Source organism: Procambarus clarkii, chromosome 73, assembly GCF_040958095.1.
Source record: "Procambarus clarkii isolate CNS0578487 chromosome 73, FALCON_Pclarkii_2.0, whole genome shotgun sequence".
Lineage (NCBI taxonomy): Eukaryota > Metazoa > Arthropoda > Malacostraca > Decapoda > Cambaridae > Procambarus > Procambarus clarkii.
Genome location: NC_091222.1, coordinates 268,498 through 295,689, shown reverse-complemented (window position 1 = coordinate 295,689; position 27,192 = coordinate 268,498).

Sequence of the window (27,192 nt, the reverse complement as noted above, 5' to 3'; positions counted from 1 at the left end):
GATGTTTACATTGATTGCTAAATATACATTGACGGATATAGGGATGCATAGATGCATCCGTCTATCTGATGGATGGAAAGACATATGAGTAGATGGATGGATAGACAGAAGAGTTGATAGACGGATAAATGGATATAAATGTATATAATGATAAATGGTTGGTTTATGGGAAGATAGATTGATGGATTGACAGATATAAGTAGATAGGTAGATGGATCCATTGATGGATTCATTTGTGCTTATCTCTTGAGGTTCTTCTTGAGATGATTTCGGGGCTTTAGTGTCCCCGCGGTCCGGTCCTCGACCAGGCCTCCACCCCCAGAAAGCAGCCCGTGACAGCTAACTAACACCCAGGTACCTGTTTTACTGCAAGGTAACAGGGGCACAGGGTGAAAGAAACTCTGCCCATTGTTTCTCGGCGGCGCCCGGAATCGAACCCGGGACCACACGATCACAAGTCCAGTGTCCAGTGTGCTGTCCGCTCGGCCGACTGGCTCCCCGGTCGGAGGGGAGCCGGTGAACAGGCGAATCAGGTTAAAGAATATCTGTCGATTTGCTATTGCATCAACTGAGATTCGATATGGGACCATTAGGATTATAACCAACGAACTCTCTCCGTTTAGACGGTAGGCCTCCAGTTTGTGTGTGTGTGTGTGTAATTACCTAAGTGTAGTTACAGGATGAGAGCTACGCTCGTGGTGTCCCGTCTTCCCAGCACTCTTTGTCATATAACGCTCTGAAACTACTGACGGTCTTGGCCTCCACCACCTTCTCACTTAACTTGTTCCAACCGTCTACCACTCTATTTGCGAAGGTGAATTTTCTTATATTTCTTCGGCATCTGTGTTTAGCTTGTTTAAATCTATGACCTCTTGTTCTTGAAGTGCCAGGTCTCAGGAAATCTTCCCTGTCGATTTTATCAATTCCTGTTACTATTTTGTATGTAGTGATCATATCACCTCTTTTTCTTCTGTCTTCTAGTTTTGGCATGTTTGTGTGTGTGTGTGTGTGTGTGTGTGTGTGTGTGTGTGTGTGTGTGTGTGTGTGTGTGTGTGTGTGTGTGTGTGTGTGTGTGTGAGAGAGAAATAGATGTAGTAGATATAAAAAAAGGAAAATACATATATTTGATAGGCGGGGTCCAAGAGCTAATAACTCGATTCTGCAGATACATATAGTAAATACAAGGAGAAAATAAATACACACACACACACACACACACATTAATTGATAATGGACTGTTTTGTGTGCGTATCCATGTGTACTATTGTCAAGACCGACAGACACGTGAAGCTATGTGTGTGTATGTGTACCTGTAATTGAACTGACATGTGTACGGTAATTATCTGTATGTGTCCATTTTAAAGGTACACATTAGTGAATGTGTATTTATGTAAATTGATTGACATATGTACGTGTGCGCGCGATTAGTGTTACTGTAATTTATATGGTTAACATTTATACGTTTGAATGACATAGTTTCCCATTATTGTCACATTTTTTGTTACATGTCTACTATTGTCAAGATGGACAGACACGTCCAGCTATGAGTGTTTATGTGTACCAGTAATTGAACTGACATGTGTACTGCAACTATCTGCGTGTGTCCATTTTAAAGGAATATATTAGTGAATGTTTATTTATGTAAATTGATTGGAATATGTATGTGGACGCTCGGTTAGTGTTACTGTAATTTATATGGTTAACGTTTGAATGACATAGTTTCCCCTCATTGTCACATTTTTTGTTACTATTTCGCTGTTCACTCTCACTCTCTCTGAATCCCGTGGACTAATTGTGCTCACGTGTGTTTGTGTAGGGTAATGGAACCATATACTTTTCACACAATAATTTGCAACTATTTGCTAAGAAACATTTCAAAAGATCATCTAAGCTTCTAATAAGTGTTCTTTTTCCTAACATACAAGTCAATCACACAGTACCTAACCTCAGTCAGAAACACTTTTCTTACTATATCTCGCAACGTCTTTTGCATATATATCCTATCTTAAATAATTAACAGTTTTAATTCATAACTGGCAACCCCCCTCCCATCCAAAGCTTTCAAAGCCACCAAACATCATTCCTTTCCCTTAACCTCTCCCAAATTATCTTTTGCACCAATTCACAAACTAGGGGGCTTCATAGCTGAGTGGACGTCGCTCTCGACTCGTAATCGTAGCTCATTCGATCCCCCGGTGATGGAACAAACGGAAATCAGCAGAGTTTCTATCATTCTGATGCCCCTGTTACCTAGCATTAAATATGTACCTGGGCGTTAGACAGCTGTTGCGGGCTGCTTCCTGGGTGTGTGTGTGTGGAATGTTTTTTATTAGTTAGTAATAATTGATTGATTGGCAGTTGAGAGGCGGGCCGAAAGAGTAGAGCTCAACCCTCGCAAGCACAACTAGGTGAACACAACTAGATAAATACTAACCAACCACGATCTCGACAATCCATTACACACACAACCCCCCCCCCCCCCAACTCCCCAAATCGTTCTACCTAAGTCAATAAAAAATTAAAACAAATCAATTAATTCACCAAAAATACTAACTATAAATAAAGGAACCAAATTTGAGACATACAGCGACTCCAGCGTGGTCTAGTCGGAAGAGAACGTGTTCTCATCTGGATAGATTGCGATCGAGTCTGTCGGAACGGGTGTGTAACTGCAGGGCACAAATATTTGTGTGTCCCCTCCTGTAGCTGCCTCTGTTTCGACAGGTTCCCTGGATAGCTGGAATTGGCCTGGCCCTTGGAAAGTGGGGAAGGGGTGAAATCCGTTGGGCCCACGGATGGATACCTTGGATCCATGGACCTAGAGCAGGTCTAATCACCTGGGATTCGAACCCACGGTGGGAATAAGGGAGGAGATATGTGAAGGGGGGGGGGGAAGGATGTTTCCCTGGAACCAAACCTCACATAAACCCGGACACTCACACACACACACACACACCCTCACCCGAACACTTACAGGGGCACTCACACTCACACACACCCATAGACTGTGATAAGGGAGATCATCTGAGGGGACACAGATGGCCTCCTGGACCCACAGGTATAACCGGACACACACGCACCCGGACACTCACAGGGACACTCACACACACTCACCCGGACACTCACAGGGATATACACACTCACACACATCCATAGACACAAACTGTGATAAGGGAGACCATCTGAGGGGACACAGATGGCCTCCTGGACACACAAGTATATATCAATATTTAATTTATTATTTATTATTTAATTTTATTAAATAAGTAATCAAATTAATGTTTTTTAATAAATTATTATTTTATTAAATTATTAAATAATTATATTAATAAAACAAATTAAATTAAATTTAATAATTAAATATTTATTATTTAATTTACAAATATGACAGATTTTTTTTAAATATATATATATATATATATATTATATATATATATATATATATATATATATATATATATTAATATTATATATACATGCGAACAAGCCTTAATGGTCCCCAGGACTATATGCAACTGAAAACTCACATGCCAGAAGTGACTCGAACCCATACTGCCAGGAGCAATGCAACTGGTATGTACAGGACGCCTTAATCCGCTTGTGTCAATTTTAAAGGAATATATTAGTGAATATTTATTTATGTATATATATATATATATATATATATATATATATATATATATATATATATATTATATATATATTATATATATATATATGTATATCACGAAAATAAACACGTGATTAAGAATGTGACAATGTCAGACCACGGAGGAAAATGAAACAGGAATTTCCTTAAGTACTTTCGTATATTAAATACATCTTCAGAAGGAATCAAATACATCTTCCTTCTGAAGATGTATTTAATATACGAAAGTACTTAAGGAAATTCCTGTTTCATTTTCTCCGTGGTCTGACATTGTCATATATATATATATATATATATATATATATATATATATATATATATGAGAATGTCTGTCTATGTTATGAGGCCACATGCTGGAGGCTGCAGCCATACACAGATTTATTTTAAAATTTATTTATTAATATATTATAAGGCTTATTATTACTAAATTAATGTATTTGTAGAGGGAATGGTCTGGGGTAGGGAACGGGCATAGGTTGGCCAGTGTTGACTTTAGCTAAAGGATTTAGGAATAATTATTAATTATTCTTATCACTCCCCCCCCCCCTACCAATTTAATTAAAGTTAATTGTAAAATAATGCTTGAGATGGCTGAAGACTTTTTCGTACTTAGAAAAAACCTAAATTAAACACATAAAGAAGTTTATTGGTCCTGGTTTAAGTTAGAGGAAGAGGTGCAAAGGTTGTGGTGGGGGGGGGGGAGGATACGGGATTTAGAGGTGGAATGAAGAGAGGGAACAGGGGTGGTGCAGGTGAAACAGGGAGGAAGAGGGGGGAACAGGGGGTGCTGTACAGGTGAAACAGGGATGGGGATGGGGGAACAGGGGGAGTGGTGCAGGTGAAACAGGGAGGAAGAGGGGGGAACAGGGGGAGTGGTGCAGGTGAAACAGGGATGGGGGAACAGGGGGAGTGGTGCAGGTGAAACAGGGATGGGGATGGGGGAACAGGGGGAGTGGTGCAGGTGAAACAGGGATGGGGATGGGGGAACAGGGGAGTGGTGCAGGTGAAACAGGGAGGAAGAGGGGGGAACAGGGGGTGCTGTACAGGTGAAACAGGGATGGGGATGGGGGAACAGGGGGACTGGTGCAGGTGAAACAGGGATGAAGAGGGAGAAACAGGGGGGAGTGGTGCAGGTGAAACAGGGATGGGGTAACAGGGGGAGTGGTGCAGGTGAAACAGGGATGGGGATGGGGGAACAGGGAGAGTGGTGCAGGTGAAACAGGGATGGGGATGGGGGAACAGGGGGAGTGGTGCAGGTGAAACAGGGATGGGGATGGGGGAACAGGGGGAGTGGTGCAGGTGAAACAAGGATGGGGATGGGGGAGCAGGGGGAGTGGTGCAGATGAAACAGGGATGCAGAGGGAGAAACAGGGGGGAGTGGTGCAGGTGAAACAGGGATGGGGGAACAGGGGGGAGTGGTGCAGGTGAAACAGGGATTAAAGGAAAATTTATATAAGTAGATAGATGGATGTTTACATTGATTGCTAAATATATACATTGACGGATATAGGGATGCATAGATGCATCCGTCTATCTGATGGATGGAAAGACATATGAGTAGATGGATGGATAGACAGAAGAGTTGATAGACGGATAAATGGAATATAAATGTATATAATGATAAATGGTTGGTTTATGGGAAGATAGATTGATGGATTGACAGATATAAGTAGATAGGTAGATGGATCCATTGATGGATTCATTTGTGCTTATCTCTTGAGGTTCTTCTTGAGATGATTTCGGGGCTTTAGTGTCCCCGCGGTCCGGTCCTCGACCAGGCCTCCACCCCCAGAAAGCAGCCCGTGACAGCTAACTAACACCCAGGTACCTGTTTTACTGCAAGGTAACAGGGGCACAGGGTGAAAGAAACTCTGCCCATTGTTTCTCGGCGGCGCCCGGAATCGAACCACCACACGATCACAAGTCCAGTGTCCAGTGTGCTGTCCGCTCGGCCGACTGGCTCCCCGGTCGGAGGGGAGCCGGTGAACAGGCGAATCAGGTTAAAGAATATCTGTCGATTTGCTATTGCATCAACTGAGATTCGATATGGGACCATTAGGATTATAACCAACGAACTCTCTCCGTTTAGACGGTAGGCCTCCAGTTTGTGTGTGTGTGTGTGTAATTACCTAAGTGTAGTTACAGGATGAGAGCTACGCTCGTGGTGTCCCGTCTTCCCAGCACTCTTTGTCATATAACGCTCTGAAACTACTGACGGTCTTGGCCTCCACCACCTTCTCACTTAACTTGTTCCAACCGTCTACCACTCTATTTGCGAAGGTGAATTTTCTTATATTTCTTCGGCATCTGTGTTTAGCTTGTTTAAATCTATGACCTCTTGTTCTTGAAGTGCCAGGTCTCAGGAAATCTTCCCTGTCGATTTTATCAATTCCTGTTACTATTTTGTATGTAGTGATCATATCACCTCTTTTTCTTCTGTCTTCTAGTTTTGGCATGTTTGTGTGTGTGTGTGTGTGTGTGTGTGTGTGTGTGTGTGTGTGTGTGTGTGTGTGTGTGTTAGAGAGAAATAGATGTAGTAGATATAAAAAAAGGAAAAATACATATATTTGATAGGCGGGGTCCAAGAGCTAATAACTCGATTCTGCAGATACATATAGTAAATACAAGGAGAAAATAAATACACACACACACACACACACATTAATTGATAATGGACTGTTTTGTGTGCGTATCCATGTGTACTATTGTCAAGACCGACAGACACGTGAAGCTATGTGTGTGTATGTGTACCTGTAATTGAACTGACATGTGTACGGTAATTATCTGTATGTGTCCATTTTAAAGGTACACATTAGTGAATGTGTATTTATGTAAATTGATTGACATATGTACGTGTGCGCGCGATTAGTGTTACTGTAATTTATATGGTTAACATTTATACGTTTGAATGACATAGTTTCCCATTATTGTCACATTTTTTGTTACATGTCTACTATTGTCAAGATGGACAGACACGTCCAGCTATGAGTGTTTATGTGTACCAGTAATTGAACTGACATGTGTACTGCAACTATCTGCGTGTGTCCATTTTAAAGGAATATATTAGTGAATGTTTATTTATGTAAATTGATTGGAATATGTATGTGGACGCTCGGTTAGTGTTACTGTAATTTATATGGTTAACGTTTGAATGACATAGTTTCCCCTCATTGTCACATTTTTTGTTACTATTTCGCTGTTCACTCTCACTCTCTCTGAATCCCGTGGACTAATTGTGCTCACGTGTGTTTGTGTAGGGTAATGGAACCATATACTTTTCACACAATAATTTGCAACTATTTGCTAAGAAACATTTCAAAAGATCATCTAAGCTTCTAATAAGTGTTCTTTTTCCTAACATACAAGTCAATCACACAGTACCTAACCTCAGTCAGAAACACTTTTCTTACTATATCTCGCAACGTCTTTTGCATATATATCCTATCTTAAATAATTAACAGTTTTAATTCATAACTGGCAACCCCCCTCCCATCCAAAGCTTTCAAAGCCACCAAACATCATTCCTTTCCCTTAACCTCTCCCAAATTATCTTTTGCACCAATTCACAAACTAGGGGGCTTCATAGCTGAGTGGACGTCGCTCTCGACTCGTAATCGTAGCTCATTCGATCCCCCGGTGATGGAACAAACGGAAATCAGCAGAGTTTCTATCATTCTGATGCCCCTGTTACCTAGCATTAAATATGTACCTGGGCGTTAGACAGCTGTTGCGGGCTGCTTCCTGGGTGTGTGTGTGTGGAATGTTTTTTATTAGTTAGTAATAATTGATTGATTGGCAGTTGAGAGGCGGGCCGAAAGAGTAGAGCTCAACCCTCGCAAGCACAACTAGGTGAACACAACTAGATAAATACTAACCAACCACGATCTCGACAATCCATTACACACACAACCCCCCCCCCCCCCCTCCCCAAATCGTTCTACCTAAGTCAATAAAAAATTAAAACAAATCAATTAATTCACCAAAAATACTAACTATAAATAAAGGAACCAAATTTGAGACATACAGCGACTCCAGCGTGGTCTAGTCGGAAGAGAACGTGTTCTCATCTGGATAGATTGCGATCGAGTCTGTCGGAACGGGTGTGTAACTGCAGGGCACAAATATTTGTGTGTCCCCTCCTGTAGCTGCCTCTGTTTCGACAGGTTCCCTGGATAGCTGGAATTGGCCTGGCCCTTGGAAAGTGGGGAAGGGGTGAAATCCGTTGGGCCCACGGATGGATACCTTGGATCCATGGACCTAGAGCAGGTCTAATCACCTGGGATTCGAACCCACGGTGGGAATAAGGGAGGAGATATGTGAAGGGGGGGGGGGAAGGATGTTTCCCTGGAACCAAACCTCACATAAACCCGGACACTCACACACACACACACACCCTCACCCGAACACTTACAGGGGCACTCACACTCACACACACCCATAGACTGTGATAAGGGAGATCATCTGAGGGGACACAGATGGCCTCCTGGACCCACAGGTATAACCGGACACACACGCACCCGGACACTCACAGGGACACTCACACTCACACACACTCACCCGGACACTCACAGGGATATACACACTCACACACATCCATAGACACAAACTGTGATAAGGGAGACCATCTGAGGGGACACAGATGGCCTCCTGGACACACAAGTATATATCAATATTTAATTTATTATTTATTTATTTAATTTTATTAAATAAGTAATCAAATTAATGTTTTTTAATAAATTATTATTTTATTAAATTATTAAATAATTATATTAATAAAACAAATTAAATTAAATTTAATAATTAAATATTTATTATTTAATTTACAAATATGACAGATTTTTTTTTAATATATATATATATATATATATATATATATATATATATATATATATATATATATATATATTATATATATATATACATGCGAACAAGCCTTAATGGTCCCCAGGACTATATGCAACTGAAAACTCACATGCCAGAAGTGACTCGAACCCATACTGCCAGGAGCAATGCAACTGGTATGTACAGGACGCCTTAATCCGCTTGTGTCAATTTTAAAGGAATATATTAGTGAATATTTATTTATGTATAATATATATATATATATATATATATATATATATATATATATATATAATATATATATATATATATATATATATATATATGTATATCACGAAAATAAACACGTGATTAAGAATGTGACAATGTCAGACCACGGAGGAAAATGAAACAGGAATTTCCTTAAGTACTTTCGTATATTAAATACATCTTCAGAAGGAATCAAATACATCTTCCTTCTGAAGATGTATTTAATATACGAAAGTACTTAAGGAAATTCCTGTTTCATTTTCTCCGTGGTCTGACATTGTCATATATATATATATATATATATATATATATATATATATATATATATATATATATATATATATATATAAGAGAATGTCTGTCTATGTTATGAGGCCACATGCTGGAGGCTGCAGCCATACACAGATTTATTTTAAAATTTATTTATTAATATATTATTAAGGCTTATTATTACTAAATTAATGTATTTGTAGAGGGAATGGTCTGGGGTAGGGAACGGGCATAGGTTGGCCAGTGTTGACTTTAGCTAAAGGATTTAGGAATAATTATTAATTATTCTTATCACTCCCCCCCCCCTACCAATTTAATTAAAGTTAATTGTAAAATAATGCTTGAGATGGCTGAAGACTTTTTCGTACTTAGAAAAAACCTAAATTAAACACATAAAGAAGTTTATTGGTCCTGGTTTAAGTTAGAGGAAGAGGTGCAAAGGTTGTGGTGGGGGGGGGGGGATACGGGATTTAGAGGTGGAATGAAGAGAGGGAACAGGGGGAGTGGTGCAGGTGAAACAGGGAGGAAGAGGGGGAACAGGGGGTGCTGTACAGGTGAAACAGGGATGGGGATGGGGGAACAGGGGGAGTGGTGCAGGTGAAACAGGGAGGAAGAGGGGGGAACAGGGGGGAGTGGTGCAGGTGAAACAGGGATGGGGGAACAGGGGGAGTGGTGCAGGTGAAACAGGGATGGGGATGGGGGAACAGGGGGAGTGGTGCAGGTGAAACAGGGATGGGGATGGGGGAACAGGGGGAGTGGTGCAGGTGAAACAGGGAGGAAGAGGGGGGAACAGGGGGTGCTGTACAGGTGAAACAGGGATGGGGATGGGGGAACAGGGGGACTGGTGCAGGTGAAACAGGGATGAAGAGGGAGAAACAGGGGGGTGGTGCAGGTGAAACAGGGATGGGGTAACAGGGGGAGTGGTGCAGGTGAAACAGGGATGGGGATGGGGGAACAGGGAGAGTGGTGCAGGTGAAACAGGGATGGGGATGGGGGAACAGGGGGAGTGGTGCAGGTGAAACAGGGATGGGGATGGGGGAACAGGGGGAGTGGTGCAGGTGAAACAAGGATGGGGATGGGGGAGCAGGGGGAGTGGTGCAGATGAAACAGGGATGCAGAGGGAGAAACAGGGGGGAGTGGTGCAGGTGAAACAGGGATGGGGGAACAGGGGGGAGTGGTGCAGGTGAAACAGGGATTAAAGGAAAATTTATATAAGTAGATAGATGGATGTTTACATTGATTGCTAAATATATACATTGACGGATATAGGGATGCATAGATGCATCCGTCTATCTGATGGATGGAAAGACATATGAGTAGATGGATGGATAGACAGAAGAGTTGATAGACGGATAAATGGAATATAAATGTATATAATGATAAATGGTTGGTTTATGGGAAGATAGATTGATGGATTGACAGATATAAGTAGATAGGTAGATGGATCCATTGATGGATTCATTTGTGCTTATCTCTTGAGGTTCTTCTTGAGATGATTTCGGGGCTTTAGTGTCCCCGCGGTCCGGTCCTCGACCAGGCCTCCACCCCCAGAAAGCAGCCCGTGACAGCTAACTAACACCCAGGTACCTGTTTTACTGCAAGGTAACAGGGGCACAGGGTGAAAGAAACTCTGCCCATTGTTTCTCGGCGGCGCCCGGAATCGAACCCGGGACCACACGATCACAAGTCCAGTGTCCAGTGTGCTGTCCGCTCGGCCGACTGGCTCCCCGGTCGGAGGGGAGCCGGTGAACAGGCGAATCAGGTTAAAGAATATCTGTCGATTTGCTATTGCATCAACTGAGATTCGATATGGGACCATTAGGATTATAACCAACGAACTCTCTCCGTTTAGACGGTAGGCCTCCAGTTTGTGTGTGTGTGTGTGTAATTACCTAAGTGTAGTTACAGGATGAGAGCTACGCTCGTGGTGTCCCGTCTTCCCAGCACTCTTTGTCATATAACGCTCTGAAACTACTGACGGTCTTGGCCTCCACCACCTTCTCACTTAACTTGTTCCAACCGTCTACCACTCTATTTGCGAAGGTGAATTTTCTTATATTTCTTCGGCATCTGTGTTTAGCTTGTTTAAATCTATGACCTCTTGTTCTTGAAGTGCCAGGTCTCAGGAAATCTTCCCTGTCGATTTTATCAATTCCTGTTACTATTTTGTATGTAGTGATCATATCACCTCTTTTTCTTCTGTCTTCTAGTTTTGGCATGTTTGTGTGTGTGTGTGTGTGTGTGTGTGTGTGTGTGTGTGTGTGTGTGTGTTAGAGAGAAATAGATGTAGTAGATATAAAAAAAGGAAAAATACATATATTTGATAGGCGGGGTCCAAGAGCTAATAACTCGATTCTGCAGATACATATAGTAAATACAAGGAGAAAATAAATACACACACACACACACACACATTAATTGATAATGGACTGTTTTGTGTGCGTATCCATGTGTACTATTGTCAAGACCGACAGACACGTGAAGCTATGTGTGTGTATGTGTACCTGTAATTGAACTGACATGTGTACGGTAATTATCTGTATGTGTCCATTTTAAAGGTACACATTAGTGAATGTGTATTTATGTAAATTGATTGACATATGTACGTGTGCGCGCGATTAGTGTTACTGTAATTTATATGGTTAACATTTATACGTTTGAATGACATAGTTTCCCATTATTGTCACATTTTTTGTTACATGTCTACTATTGTCAAGATGGACAGACACGTCCAGCTATGAGTGTTTATGTGTACCAGTAATTGAACTGACATGTGTACTGCAACTATCTGCGTGTGTCCATTTTAAAGGAATATATTAGTGAATGTTTATTTATGTAAATTGATTGGAATATGTATGTGGACGCTCGGTTAGTGTTACTGTAATTTATATGGTTAACGTTTGAATGACATAGTTTCCCCTCATTGTCACATTTTTTGTTACTATTTCGCTGTTCACTCTCACTCTCTCTGAATCCCGTGGACTAATTGTGCTCACGTGTGTTTGTGTAGGGTAATGGAACCATATACTTTTCACACAATAATTTGCAACTATTTGCTAAGAAACATTTCAAAAGATCATCTAAGCTTCTAATAAGTGTTCTTTTTCCTAACATACAAGTCAATCACACAGTACCTAACCTCAGTCAGAAACACTTTTCTTACTATATCTCGCAACGTCTTTTGCATATATATCCTATCTTAAATAATTAACAGTTTTAATTCATAACTGGCAACCCCCCTCCCATCCAAAGCTTTCAAAGCCACCAAACATCATTCCTTTCCCTTAACCTCTCCCAAATTATCTTTTGCACCAATTCACAAACTAGGGGGCTTCATAGCTGAGTGGACGTCGCTCTCGACTCGTAATCGTAGCTCATTCGATCCCCCGGTGATGGAACAAACGGAAATCAGCAGAGTTTCTATCATTCTGATGCCCCTGTTACCTAGCATTAAATATGTACCTGGGCGTTAGACAGCTGTTGCGGGCTGCTTCCTGGGTGTGTGTGTGTGGAATGTTTTTTATTAGTTAGTAATAATTGATTGATTGGCAGTTGAGAGGCGGGCCGAAAGAGTAGAGCTCAACCCTCGCAAGCACAACTAGGTGAACACAACTAGATAAATACTAACCAACCACGATCTCGACAATCCATTACACACACAACCCCCCCCCCCCCCTCCCCAAATCGTTCTACCTAAGTCAATAAAAAATTAAAACAAATCAATTAATTCACCAAAAATACTAACTATAAATAAAGGAACCAAATTTGAGACATACAGCGACTCCAGCGTGGTCTAGTCGGAAGAGAACGTGTTCTCATCTGGATAGATTGCGATCGAGTCTGTCGGAACGGGTGTGTAACTGCAGGGCACAAATATTTGTGTGTCCCCTCCTGTAGCTGCCTCTGTTTCGACAGGTTCCCTGGATAGCTGGAATTGGCCTGGCCCTTGGAAAGTGGGGAAGGGGTGAAATCCGTTGGGCCCACGGATGTACCTTGGATCCATGGACCTAGAGCAGGTCTAATCACCTGGGATTCGAACCCACGGTGGGAATAAGGGAGGAGATATGTGAAGGGGGGGGGGGGAAGGATGTTTCCCTGGAACCAAACCTCACATAAACCCGGACACTCACACACACACACACACACCCTCACCCGAACACTTACAGGGGCACTCACACTCACACACACCCATAGACTGTGATAAGGGAGATCATCTGAGGGGACACAGATGGCCTCCTGGACCCACAGGTATAACCGGACACACACGCACCCGGACACTCACAGGGACACTCACACTCACACACACTCACCCGGACACTCACAGGGATATACACACTCACACACATCCATAGACACAAACTGTGATAAGGGAGACCATCTGAGGGGACACAGATGGCCTCCTGGACACACAAGTATATATCAATATTTAATTTATTATTTATTTAATTTAATTAAATAAGTAATCAAATTAATGTTTTTTAATAAATTATTATTTTATTAAATTATTAAATAATTATATTAATAAAACAAATTAAATTAAATTTAATAATTAAATATTTATTATTTAATTTACAAATATGACAGATTTTTTTTAAATATATATATATATATATATATATATATATATATATATATATATATATATATATATATATATATATATATATATATATACATGCGAACAAGCCTTAATGGTCCCCGGACTATATGCAACTGAAAACTCACAAGCCAGAAGTGACTCGAACCCATACTGCCAGGAGCAATGCAACTGGTATGTACAGGACGCCTTAATCCGCTTGTGTCAATTTTAAAGGAATATATTAGTGAATATTTATTTATGTATATATATATATATATATATATATAAAAATCTTCATATAATTAAATATAATATTTAATTTATATATATACTATATATATATATATATATATATATATATATCTATATATATATATATATATATATTATTATATATATGATATATATATGTATATCACGAAAATAAACACGTGATTAAGAATGTGACAATGTCAGACCACGGAGGAAAATGAACAGGAATTTCCTTAAGTACTTTCGTATATTTAAATACATCTTCAGAGGAATCAAATACATCTTCCTTCTGAAGATGTATTTAATATACGAAAGTACTTAAGGAAATTCCTGTTTCATTTTCTTCCGTGGTCTGACATTGTCATATATAATATATATATATATAATATACTATATATATATATATATATATATATATATATACTCTATAGTATATATATATATAATATAGATAAAGAGGAATGTCTGTCTATCGTTATGAGGCCACATGCTGGAGGCTGCAGCCATACCAGATTTATTTTAAAATTTATTTATTAATATATTATTAAGGCTTATATTACTAAATTAATCGTATTGTAGAGGGAATGGTCTGGGGTAGGGAAACGGGCATAGGTTGGCCAGTGTTGACTTTAGCTAAAGGACTTTAGGAAATAATATTAATATTCTTATCATCCCCCCCCCCCCCTACCAATTTAATTAAAGTTAATTGTAAAATAATGCTTGAGATGGCTGAAGACTTTTTCGTACTTAGAAAAAACCTAAATTAACACATAAAGAAGTTTATTGGTCCTGGTTTAAGTTAGAGGAAGAGGTGCAAAGGTTGTGGTGGGGGGGGGGGGGAGGATTACAGGGATTTAGAGGTGGAATGAAGAGAGGAACAGGGGAGTGTTGTGCAGGTGAAACAGGGAGGAAGAGGAGGAACAGGGGTGCTGTACAGGTGAAACAGGGATGGGGATGGGGGAACAGGGGGAGTGGTGCAGGTGAAACAGGGAGGAAGAGGGGGAACAGGGGGGAGTGGTGCAGGTGAAACAGGGATGGGGGAACAGGGGGAGTGGTGCAGGTGAAACAGGGATGGGGATGGGGAACAGGGGGAGTGGTGCAGGTGAAACAGGGATGGGGATGGGGGAACAGGGGGAGTGGTGCAGGTGAAACAGGGAGGAAGAGGGGGGAACAGGGGGTGCTGTACAGGTGAAACAGGGATGGGGATGGGGGAACAGGGGGACTGGTGCAGGTGAAACAGGGATGAAGAGGGAGAAACAGGGGGGGAGTGGTGCAGGTGAAACAGGGATGGGGTAACAGGGGGAGTGGTGCAGGTGAAACAGGGATGGGGATGGGGGAACAGGGAGAGTGGTGCAGGTGAAACAGGGATGGGGATGGGGGAACAGGGGGAGTGGTGCAGGTGAAACAGGGATGGGGATGGGGGAACAGGGGGAGTGGTGCAGGTGAAACAAGGATGGGGATGGGGGAGCAGGGGGAGTGGTGCAGATGAAACAGGGATGCAGAGGGAGAAACAGGGGGGAGTGGTGCAGGTGAAACAGGGATGGGGGAACAGGGGGAGTGGTGCAGGTGAAACAGGGATTAAAGGAAAATTTATATAAGTAGATAGATGGATGTTTACATTGATTGCTAAATATATACATTGACGGATATAGGGATGCATAGATGCATCCGTCTATCTGATGGATGGAAAGACATATGAGTAGATGGATGGATAGACAGAAGAGTTGATAGACGGATAAATGGAATATAAATGTATATAATGATAAATGGTTGGTTTATGGGAAGATAGATTGATGGATTGAACAGATATAAGTAGATAGGTAGATGGATCCATTGATGGATTCATTTGTGCTTATCTCTTGAGGTTCTTCTGAGATGATTTCGGGGCTTTAGTGTCCCCGCGGTCCGGTCCTCGACCAGGCCTCCACCCCCAGAAAGCAGCCCGTGACAGCTAACTAACACCCAGGTACCTGTTTTACTGCAACGGTAACATGGGGCACAGGGTGAAAGAAACTACTCTGCCCATTGTTTCTCGGCGGCGCCCGGAATCGAACCCGGGACCACACGATCACAAGTCCAGTGTCAGTGTGCTGTCCGCTCGGCCGACTGGCTCCCCGGTCGGAGGGAGCCGGTGACAGGCGATATCAGGTTAAAGAATATCTGTCGATTTGCTATGCATCAACTGAGATTCGATAGGGGACCATTAGGATTATAACCAACCGAACTCTCTCCGTTTAGACGGTAGGCCTCCAGTTTGTGTGTGTGTGTGTGTATTACCTAAGTGTAGTTACAGGATGAGAGCTACCGCTCGTGGTGGGTCCCGTCTTCCCAGCACTCTTTGTCATATAACGCTCTGAAACTACCCTGAGGTCTTTGGCCTCCACCACCTCTCACCTTAACTTGTTCCATACCGTCTACTACCACTCTATTATTGCGAAGGTGAATTTTCTTATATTCTTCTTCGGCATCTGTGTTTAGCTTGTTAAATCTATGACCTCTTGTTCTTGAAGTGCCAGGTCTCAGGAAATCTTCCCTGTCGATTTTATCAATTCCGGTTACTATTTTTGTATGTAGTGATATATCACCTCTTTTTCTTCTGTCTTCTAGTTTTGGCATGTTTGTGTGGTGTGTGTGTGTGTGGGTGTGTTGTGGTGGTGTGGTGTGTGTCGTGTGTGTGTGTTTAGAGAGAAATAGATGTAGTAGATATAAAAAAAGGAAAAATACATATATTTGATAGGCGGGGTCCAAGAGCTAATAACTCGATTCTGCAGATACATATAGTAAATACAAGGAGGAAAAATAAATACACACACACACACACACACATTAATTGATAATGGACTGTTTTTGTGTGCGTATCCATGTGTACTATTGTCAAGACCGACAGACACGTGAAGCTATGTGTGTGTATGTGTACCTGTAATTGAACTGACAATGTGTACGGTAATTATCTGTATGTGTCCATTTTAAAGGTACACATTCAGTGAATGTGTATTTATGTAAATTGATTGACATATGTACGTGTGCGCGCGATTAGTGTTACTGTAATTTATATGGTTAACATTTATACGTTTGAATGACATAGTTTCCCATTATTGTCACATTTTTTGTTACATGTCTACTATTGTCAAGATGGACAGACACGTCCAGCTATGAGTGTTTATGTGTACCAGTAATTGAACTGACATGTGTACTGCAACTATCTGCGTGTGTCCATTTTAAAGGAATATATATAGTGAATGTTTATTTATGTAAATTGATTGGAATATGTATGTGGACGCTCGGTTAGTGTTACTGTAATTTATATGGTTAACGTTTGAATGACATAGTTTCCCCTCATTGTCACATTTTTTGTTACTATTTCGCGTGTTCACTCTCACTCTCTCTGAATCCCGTGGACTAATTGTGCTCACGTGTGTTTGTGTAGGGTAATGGAACCATATACTTTTCACACAATAATTTGCAACTATTTTGCTAAGAAACATTTCAAAAGATCATCTAAGCTTCTAATAAGTGTTCTTTTTCCTAACATACAAGTCAATCACACAGTACCTAACCTCAGTCAGAAACACTTTTCTTAACTATATCTCGCAACGTCTTTTGCATATATATCCTATCTTAAATAATTAACAGTTTTAATTCATAACTGGCAACCCCCCCTCCCATCCAAAGCTTTCAAAGCCACCAAACATCATTCCTTTCCCTTAACCTCTCCCAAATTATCTTTTGCACCAATTCACAAACTAGGGGGCTTCATAGCTGAGTGGACGTCGCTCTCGACTCGTAATCGTAGCTCATTCGATCCCCCGGTGATGGAACAAACGGAAATCAGCAGAGTTTCTATCATTCTGATGCCCCTGTTACCTAGCATTAAATATGTACCTGGGCGTTAGACAGCTGTTGCGGCTGCTTCCTGGGTGTGTGTGTGTGGAATGTTTTTTATTAGTTAGTAATAATTGATTGATTGGCAGTTGAGAGGCGGGCCGAAAGAGTAGAGCTCAACCCTCGCAAGCACAAACTAGGTGAACACAACTAGATAAATACTAAACCAACCACGATCTCGACAATCCATTACACACCACAACCACCCCCCCCCCCCAACTCCCCAAATCGTTCTACCTAAGTCATATAAAAAATTAAAACAAATCAATTAATTCACCAAAAATACTAACTATAAATAAAGGAACCAAATTTGAGACATACAGCGACTCCAGCGTGGTCTAGTCGGTAAGAGAACGTGTTCTCATCTGGATAGATTGCGATCGAGTCTGTCGGAACGGGTGTGTAACTGCAGGGCACAAATATTTGTGTGTCCCCTCCTGTAGCTGCCTCTGTTTCGACAGGTTCCCTGGATAGCTGGAATTGGCCTGGCCCTTGGAAAGTGGGGAAGGGGTGAAATCCGTTGGGCCACGGATGGATACCTTGGATCCATGGACCTAGAGCAGGTCTAATCACCTGGGATTCGAACCCACGGTGGGAATAAGGGAGGAGATATGTGAAGGGGGTGGGGGGGGGAAAGGATGTTTTCCCTGGAACCAAACCTCACATAAACCCGGACACTCACCACACACACACACACACCCTCACCCGAACACTTACAGGGGCACTCACACTCACACACACCCATAGACTGTGATAAGGGAGATCATCTGAGGGGACACAGATGGCCTCCTGGACCCACAGGTATAACCGGACACACACGCACCCGGACACTCACAGGGACACTCACACTCACACACACTCACCCGGACACTCACAGGGATATACACACTCACACACATCCATAGACACAAACTGTGATAAGGGAGACCATCTGAGGGGACACAGATGGCCTCCTTGGACACACAAGTATATATCAATATTTAATTTATTATTTATTATTTAATTTTATTAAATAAGTAATCAAATTAATGTTTTTTAATAAATTATTATTTTATTAAATTATTAAATAATTATATTAATAAAACAAATTAAATAAATTTAATAATTAAATATTTATTATTTAATTTACAAATATGACAGATTTTTTTAAATATATATATATATAATATACTAGATAATATATATATAATATATATATATATATATTATATATATCATATATATATATATATATATATACGATGCGAACAAGCCTTAATGGTCCCCAGGACTATATGCAACTGAAAACTCACAAGCCAGAAGTGACTCGAACCCATACTGCCAGGAGCAATGCAACTGGTATGTACAGTACGCCTTAATCCGCTTGTGTCAATTTTAAAGGAATATATTAGTGAATATTATTTATGTATATATATATATATATATATATATATATATATATATATATATATATATATATATATATATATATATATTATATATATATATGTATATCACGAAAATAAACACGTGATTAAGAATGTGACAATGTCAGACCACGAGGAAAATGAAACAGGAATTTCCTTAAGTACTTTCGTATATTAAATACATCTTCAGAAGGAATCAAATACATCTTCCTTCTGAAGATGTAGTTAATATACGAAAGTACTTAAGGAAATTCCTGTTTCATTTTCTTCCGTGGTCTGACATTGTCATATTAGTATATATATATATATATATATATTATATATATATATATATATATATATATATTATATATATATATATATATATATATATATAAAGAGAATGTCTGTCTATGTTATGAGGCCACATGCTGGAGGCTGCAGCATACACAGATTTATTTTAAATTTATTTATTAATATATTATTAAGGCTTATTATACTAAATTAATGTATTTGTAGAGGGAATGGTCTGGGGTAGGGAACGGGCATAGGTCTTGGCCAGTGTTGACTTTAGCTAACGGATTTAGGAATAATTATTAATTATTCCTTATCACTCCCCCCCCCCCCCTACCAATTTAATTAAAGTTAATTGTAAAATAATGCTTGAGAGGCTGAAGACTTTTTCGTACTTAGAAAAAACCTAAATTAAAACACATAAAGAAGTTTATTGATCCTGGTTTAAGTTAGAGGAAGAGGTGCAAAGGTTGTGGTGGGGGGGGGGGGGGGAGGATACGGGATTTAGAGGTGGAATGAAGAGAGGGAACAGGGGGAGTGGTGGCAGGTGAAACAGGGAGGAAGAGGGGGGGAACAGGGGTGCTGTACAGGTTGAAACAGGGATGGGGATGGGGGAGAACAGGGGGAGTGGTGCAGGTGAAACAGGGAGGAAGAGGGGGAAACAGGGGGAGTGGTGCAGGTGAAACAGGGATGGGGGAAACAGGGGGAGTGGTGCAGGTGAAACAGGGATGGGGATGGGGGAACAGGGGGAGTGGTGCAGGTGCAAACAGGGATGGGGATGGGGGAACAGGGGGAGTTGGTGCAGGTGAAACAGGGAGGAAGAGGGGGGAACAGGGGGGTGCTGTACAGGTGAAACAGGGATGGGGATGGGGGAACAGGGGGACTGGTGCAGGTGAAACAGGGATGAAGAGGGAGAAACAGGGGGGGAGTGGTGCAGGTGAAACAGGGATGGGGTAACAGGGGGAGTGGTTGCAGGTGAAACAGGGATTGGGATGGGGGAACAGGGAGAGTGGTGCAGTGAAACAGGGATGGGGATGGGGGAAACAGGGGGGAAGTGGTGGCAGGTGAAACAGGGATGGGGATGTGGGAACAGGGGGGAGTGGTGCAGGTGAAACAAGGATGGGGATGGGGGAGCAGGGGGGAGTGTGTGCAGATGAAACAGGATGCAGAGGGAGAAACAGGGGGGAGTGGTGCAGGTGAAACAGGGATGGGGGAACAGGGGGGAGTGGTGCAGGTGAAACAGGGATTAAAGGAAAATTTATATAAGTATATAGATGGATGTTTACATTGATTGCTAAATATATACATTGACGGATATAGGGATGCCATAGATGCATCCGTCTATCTGATGGATGGAAAAGACATATGAGTAGATGGATGGATAGACAGAAGAGTTGATAGACGGATAACTGGAATATAAATGTATATAATGATAAATGGTTGGTTTATGGGAAGATAGATTGATGGATTGACAGATATAAGTAGATAGGTAGATGGATCCATTGATGGATTCATTTGTGCTTATCTCTTGAGGTTCTTCTTGAGATGATTTCGGGGCTTTAGTGTCCCCGCGGTCCGGTCCTCGACCAGGCCTCCACCCCCAGAAAGCAGCCCGTGACAGCTAACTAACACCCAGGTACCTGTTTTACTGCAAGGTAACAGGGGCACAGGGTGAAAGAAACTCTGCCCATTGTTTCTCGGCGGCGCCCGGAATCGAACCCGGGACCACACGATCACAAGTCCAGTGTCCAGTGTGCTGTCCGCTCGGCCGACTGGCTCCCCGGTCGGAGGGGAGCCGGTGAACAGGCGAATCAGGTTAAAGAATATCTGTCGATTTGCTATTGCATCAACTGAGATTCGATATGGGGACCATTAGGATTATAACCAACGAACTCTCTCCGTTTAGACGGTAGGCCTCCAGTTTGTGTGTGTGTGTGTGTAATTACCTAAGTGTAGTTACAGGATGAGAGCTACGCTCGTGGTGTCCCGTCTTCCCAGCACTCTTTGTCATATAACGCTCTGAAACTACTGACGGTCTCTGGCCTCCACCACCTTCTCACTTAACTTGTTCCAACCGTCTACCACTCTATTTGCGAAGGTGAATTTTCTTATATTTCTTCGGCATCTGTGTTTAGCTTGTTTAAATCTATGACCTCTTGTTCTTGAAGTGCCAGGTCTCAGGAAATCTTCCCTGTCGATTTTATCAATTCCTGTTACTATTTTGTATGTAGTGATCATATCACCTCTTTTTCTTCTGTCTTCTAGTTTTGGCATGTTTGTGTGTGTGTGTGTGTGTGGTGTGTGTGTGTGTGTGGTGTGTGTGTGTGTGTGTGTGTGTGTGTGTGTGTGTGTGTGTGTTAGAGAGAAATAGATGTAGTAGATATAAAAAAAGGAAAAATACATATATTTGATAGGCGGGGTCCAAGAGCTAATAACTCGATTCTGCAGATACATATAGTAAATACAAGGAGAAAATAAATACACACACACACACACACACATTAATTGATAATGGACTGTTTTGTGTGCGTATCCATGTGTACTATTGTCAAGACCGACAGACACGTGAAGCTATGTGTGTGTATGTGTACCTGTAATTGAACTGACATGTGTACGGTAATTATCTGTATGTGTCCATTTTAAAGGTACACATTAGTGAATGTGTATTTATGTAAATTGATTGACATATGTACGTGTGCGCGCGATTAGTGTTACTGTAATTTATATGGTTAACATTTATACGTTTTAATGACATAGTTTCCCATTATTGTCACATTTTTTGTTACATGTCTACTATTGTCAAGATGGACAGACACGTCCAGCTATGAGTGTTTATGTGTACCAGTAATTGAACTGACATGTGTACTGCAACTATCTGCGTGTGTCCATTTTAAAGGAATATAGTAGTGAATGTGTTATTTATGTAAATTGATTGGAATATGTATGTGGACGCTCGGTAGTGTTACTGTAATTTATATGGTTAACGTTTGAATGACATAGTTTCCCCTCATTGTCACATTTTTTGGTTACTATTTCGCTGTTCACTCTCACTCTCTCTGAATCCCGTGGACTAATTGTGCTCACGTGTGTTTGTGTAGGGTAATGGAACCATATACTTTTCACCAATAATTTGCAACTATTTGCTAAGAACATTTCAAAAGATCATCTAAGCTTCTAATAAGTGTTCTTTTTCCTAACATACAAGTCAATCACACAGTACCTAACCTCAGTCAGAAACACTTTTCTTACTATATCTCGCAACGTCTTTTTGCATATATATCCTATCTTAAATAATTAAACAGTTTTAATTCATAACTGGCAACCCCCCCTCCCATCCAAAGCTTTCAAAGCCACCAAACATCATTCCTTTCCCTTAACCTCTCCCAAATTATCTTTTGCACCAATTCACAAACTAGGGGGTCTTCATAGCTGAGTGGACGTCGCTCTCGACTCGTAATCGTAGCTCATTCGATCCCCCGGTGATGGAACAAACGGAAATCAGCAGAGTTTCTATCATTCTGATGCCCCTGTTACCTAGCATTAAATATGTACCCTGGGCGGTTAGACAGCTGTTGCGGGCTGCTTCCTGGGTGTGTGTGTGTGGAATGTTTTTTATTAGTTAGTAATAATTGATTGATTGGCAGTTGAGAGGCGGGCCGAAAGAGTAGAGCTCAACCCTCGCAAGCACAACTAGGTGAACCAACTAGATAAATACTAACCAACCACGATCTCGACAATCCATTACACACACAACCCCCCCCCCCCCCCAACTCCCCAAATCGTTCTACCTAAGTCAATAAAAAATTAAAAACAAATCAATTAATTCACCAAAAAATACTAACTATAAATAAAGGAACCAAATTTGAGACATACAGCGACTCCAGCGTGGTCTAGTCGGAAGAGAACGTGTTCCTCATCTGGATAGATTGCGATCGAGTCTGTCGGAACGGGTGTGTAACTGCAGGGCACAAATATTTGTGTGTCCCCTCCTGTAGCTGCCTCTGTTTCGACAGGTTCCCTGGATAGCTGGAATTGGCCTGGCCCTTGGAAAGTGGGGGAAGGGGTGAAATCCGTTGGGCCCACGGATGGATACCTTGGATCCATGGACCTAGAGCAGGTCTAATCACCTGGGATTCGAACCCACGGTGGGAATAAGGGAGGAGATATGTGAAGGGGGGGGGGTGGGGAAGGATGTTTCCCTGGAACCAAACCTCACATAACCCGGACACTCACACACCACACATCACACCTCACCCGAACACTTACAGGGGCACTCACACTCACACACACCCATAGACTGTGATAAGGGAGATCATCTGAGGGGACACAGATGGCCTCCTGGACCCACAGGTATAACCGGGACACACACGCACCCGGACACTCACAGGGACACTCACACTCACCACACTCACCCGGACACTCACAGGGATATACACACTTCACACAACATCCATAGACACAAACTGTGATAAGGGAGACCATCTGAGGGGACACAGATGGCCTCCTGGACACACAAGTATATATCAATATTTAATTTATTATTTATTATTTAATTTATTAAATAAGTAATCAAATTAATGTTTTTAATAAATTATTATTTTATTAAATTATTAAATAATTATATTAATAAAACAAATTAAATTAAATTTAATAATTAAATTATTTATTATTTATTTACAAATATGACAGATTTTTTTTAAAATATATATAATATATATTATATATATATATATATATATATTATATATATATATATATATATATATAAATATATTATATATATATACATGCGAACAAGCCTTAATGGTCCCCAGGACTATATGCAACTGAAAACTCACAAGCCAGAAGTGACTCGAACCCATACTGCCAGGAGCAATGCAACTGGTATGTACAGGACACCTTAATCCGCTTGTGTCAATTTTAAAGGAATATATTAGTGAATATTTATTTATGTATATATATATATATATATATATATATATATATATATATATATATATATATATTATTATATATATATATATATATATATATATATATGTATATCACGAAAATAAACACGTGATTAAGAATGTGACAATGTCAGACCACGGAGGAAAATGAAACAGGAATTTCCTTAAGTACTTTCGTATATTAAATACATCTTCAGAAGGAATCAAATACATCTTCCTTCTGAAGATGTATTTAATATACGAAAGTACTTAAGGAAATTCCTGTTTCATTTTCTTCCGTGGTCTGACATTGTCATATATATATATATATATATATTAATATATATATATATATATATATATATATATATATATATCTATATATATATATATATATATATATATATATATTATATAAAGAGAATGTCTGTCTATGTTATGAGGCCACATGCTGGAGGCTGCAGCCATACACAGATTTATTTTAAAATTTATTTATTAATATATTATTAAGGCTTATTATTACTAAATTAATGTATTTGTAGAGGGAATGGTCTGGGGTAGGGAACGGGCATAGGTTGGCCAGTGTTGACTTTAGCTAAAGGATTTAGGAATAATTATTAATTATTCTTATCACTCTCCCCCCCCCTACCAATTTAATTAAAGTTAATTGTAAAATAATGCTTGAGATGGCTGAAGACTTTTTCGTACTTAGAAAAAACCTAAATTAAACACATAAAGAAGTTTATTGGTCCTGGTTTAAGTTAGAGGAAGAGGTGCAAAGGTTGTGGTGGGGGGGGGGGAGGATACGGGATTTAGAGGTGGAATGAAGAGAGGGAACAGGGGGAGTGGTGCAGGTGAAACAGGGAGGAAGAGGGGGGAACAGGGGTGCTGTACAGGTGAAACAGGGATGGGGATGGGGGAACAGGGGGAGTGGTGCAGGTGAAACAGGGAGGAAGAGGGGGGAACAGGGGGGAGTGGTGCAGGTGAAACAGGGATGGGGAACAGGGGGAGTGGTGCAGGTGAAACAGGGATGGGGATGGGGGAACAGGGGGAGTGGTGCAGGGTGAAACAGGGATGGGGATGGGGGAACAGGGGGAGTGGTGCAGTGAAACAGGGAGGAAGAGGGGGGAACAGGGGGTGCTGTACAGGTGAAACAGGGATGGGGATGGGGGAAACAGGGGGACTGGTGCAGGTGAAACAGGGATGAAGAGGGAGAAACAGGGGGGGAGTGGTGCAGGTGAAACAGGGATGGGGTAACAGGGGGAGTGGTGCAGGTGAAACAGGGATGGGGATGGGGGAACAGGGAGAGTGGTGCAGGTGAAACAGGGATGGGGATGGGGGAACAGGGGGAGTGGTGCAGGTGAAACAGGGATGGGGATGGGGGAACAGGGGAGTGGTGCAGGTGAAACAAGGATGGGATGGGGGGAGCAGGGGGAGTGGTGCAGATGAAACAGGGATGCAGAGGGAGAAAACAGGGGGGAGTGGTGCAGGTGAAACAGGGATGGGGAACAGGGGGGAGTGGTGCAGGTGAACCAGGGATTAAAGGAAAATTTATATAAGTAGATAGATGGATGTTTACATTGATTGCTAAATATATACATTGACGGATATAGGGATGCATAGATGCATCCGTCTATCTGATGGATGGAAAGACATATGAGTAGATGGATGGATAGACAGAAGAGTTGATAGACGGATAAATGGAATATAAATGTATATAATGATAAATGGTTTGGTGTTTATGGGAAGATAGATTGATGGATTGACAGATATAAGTAGATAGGTAGATTGGATCCATTGATGGATTCATTTGTGCTTATCTCTTGAGGTTCTTCTTGAGATGATTTCGGGCTTTAGTGTCCCCGCGGTCCGGTCCTCGACCAGGCCTCCACCCCCAGAAAGCAGCCCGTGACAGCTAACTAACACCCAGGTACCTGTTTTACTGCAAGGTAACAGGGGCACAGGGTGAAAGAAACTCTGCCCATTGTTTCTCCGGCGGCGCCCGGAATCGAACCCGGGACCACACGATCACAAGTCCAGTGTCCAGTGTGCTGTCCGCTCGGCCGACTGCTCCCCGGTCGGAGGGGAGCCGGTGAACAGGCGAATCAGGTTAAAGAATATCTGTCGATTTGCTATTGCATCAACTGAGATTCGATATGGACCATTAGGATTATAACCAACGAACTCTCTCCGTTTAGACGGTAGGCCTCCAGTTTGTGTGTGTGTGTGTGTAATTACCCTAAGTGTAGTTACAGGATGAGAGCTACGCTCGTGGTGTCCCGTCTTCCCAGCACTCTTTGTCATATAACGCTCTGAAACTACTGACGGTCTTGGCCTCCACCACCTTCTCACTTAACTTGTTCCAACCGTCTACCACTCTATTTGCGAAGGTGAATTTTCTTATATTTCTTCGGCATCTGTGTTTAGCTTGTTTAAATCTATGACCTCTTGTTTCTTGAAGTGCCAGGTCTCAGGAAATCTTCCCTGTCGATTTTATCAATTCCTGTTACTATTTTGTATGTAGTGATCATATCACCTCTTTTTCTTCTGTCTTCTAGTTTTGGCATGTTTTGTGTGTGTGTGTGTGTGTGTGTGTGTGTGTGTGTGTGTGTGTGTGTGTGTGTGTTAGAGAGAATAGATGTAGTAGATATAAAAAAAGGAAAAATACATATATTTGATAGGCGGGGTCCAAGAGCTAATAACTCGATTCTGCAGATACATATAGTAAATACAAGGAGAAAATAAATACACACACACACACACACACATTAATTGATAATGGACTGTTTTGTGTGCGTATCCATGTGTACTATTGTCAAGACCGACAGACACGTGAAGCTATGTGTGTGTATGTGTACC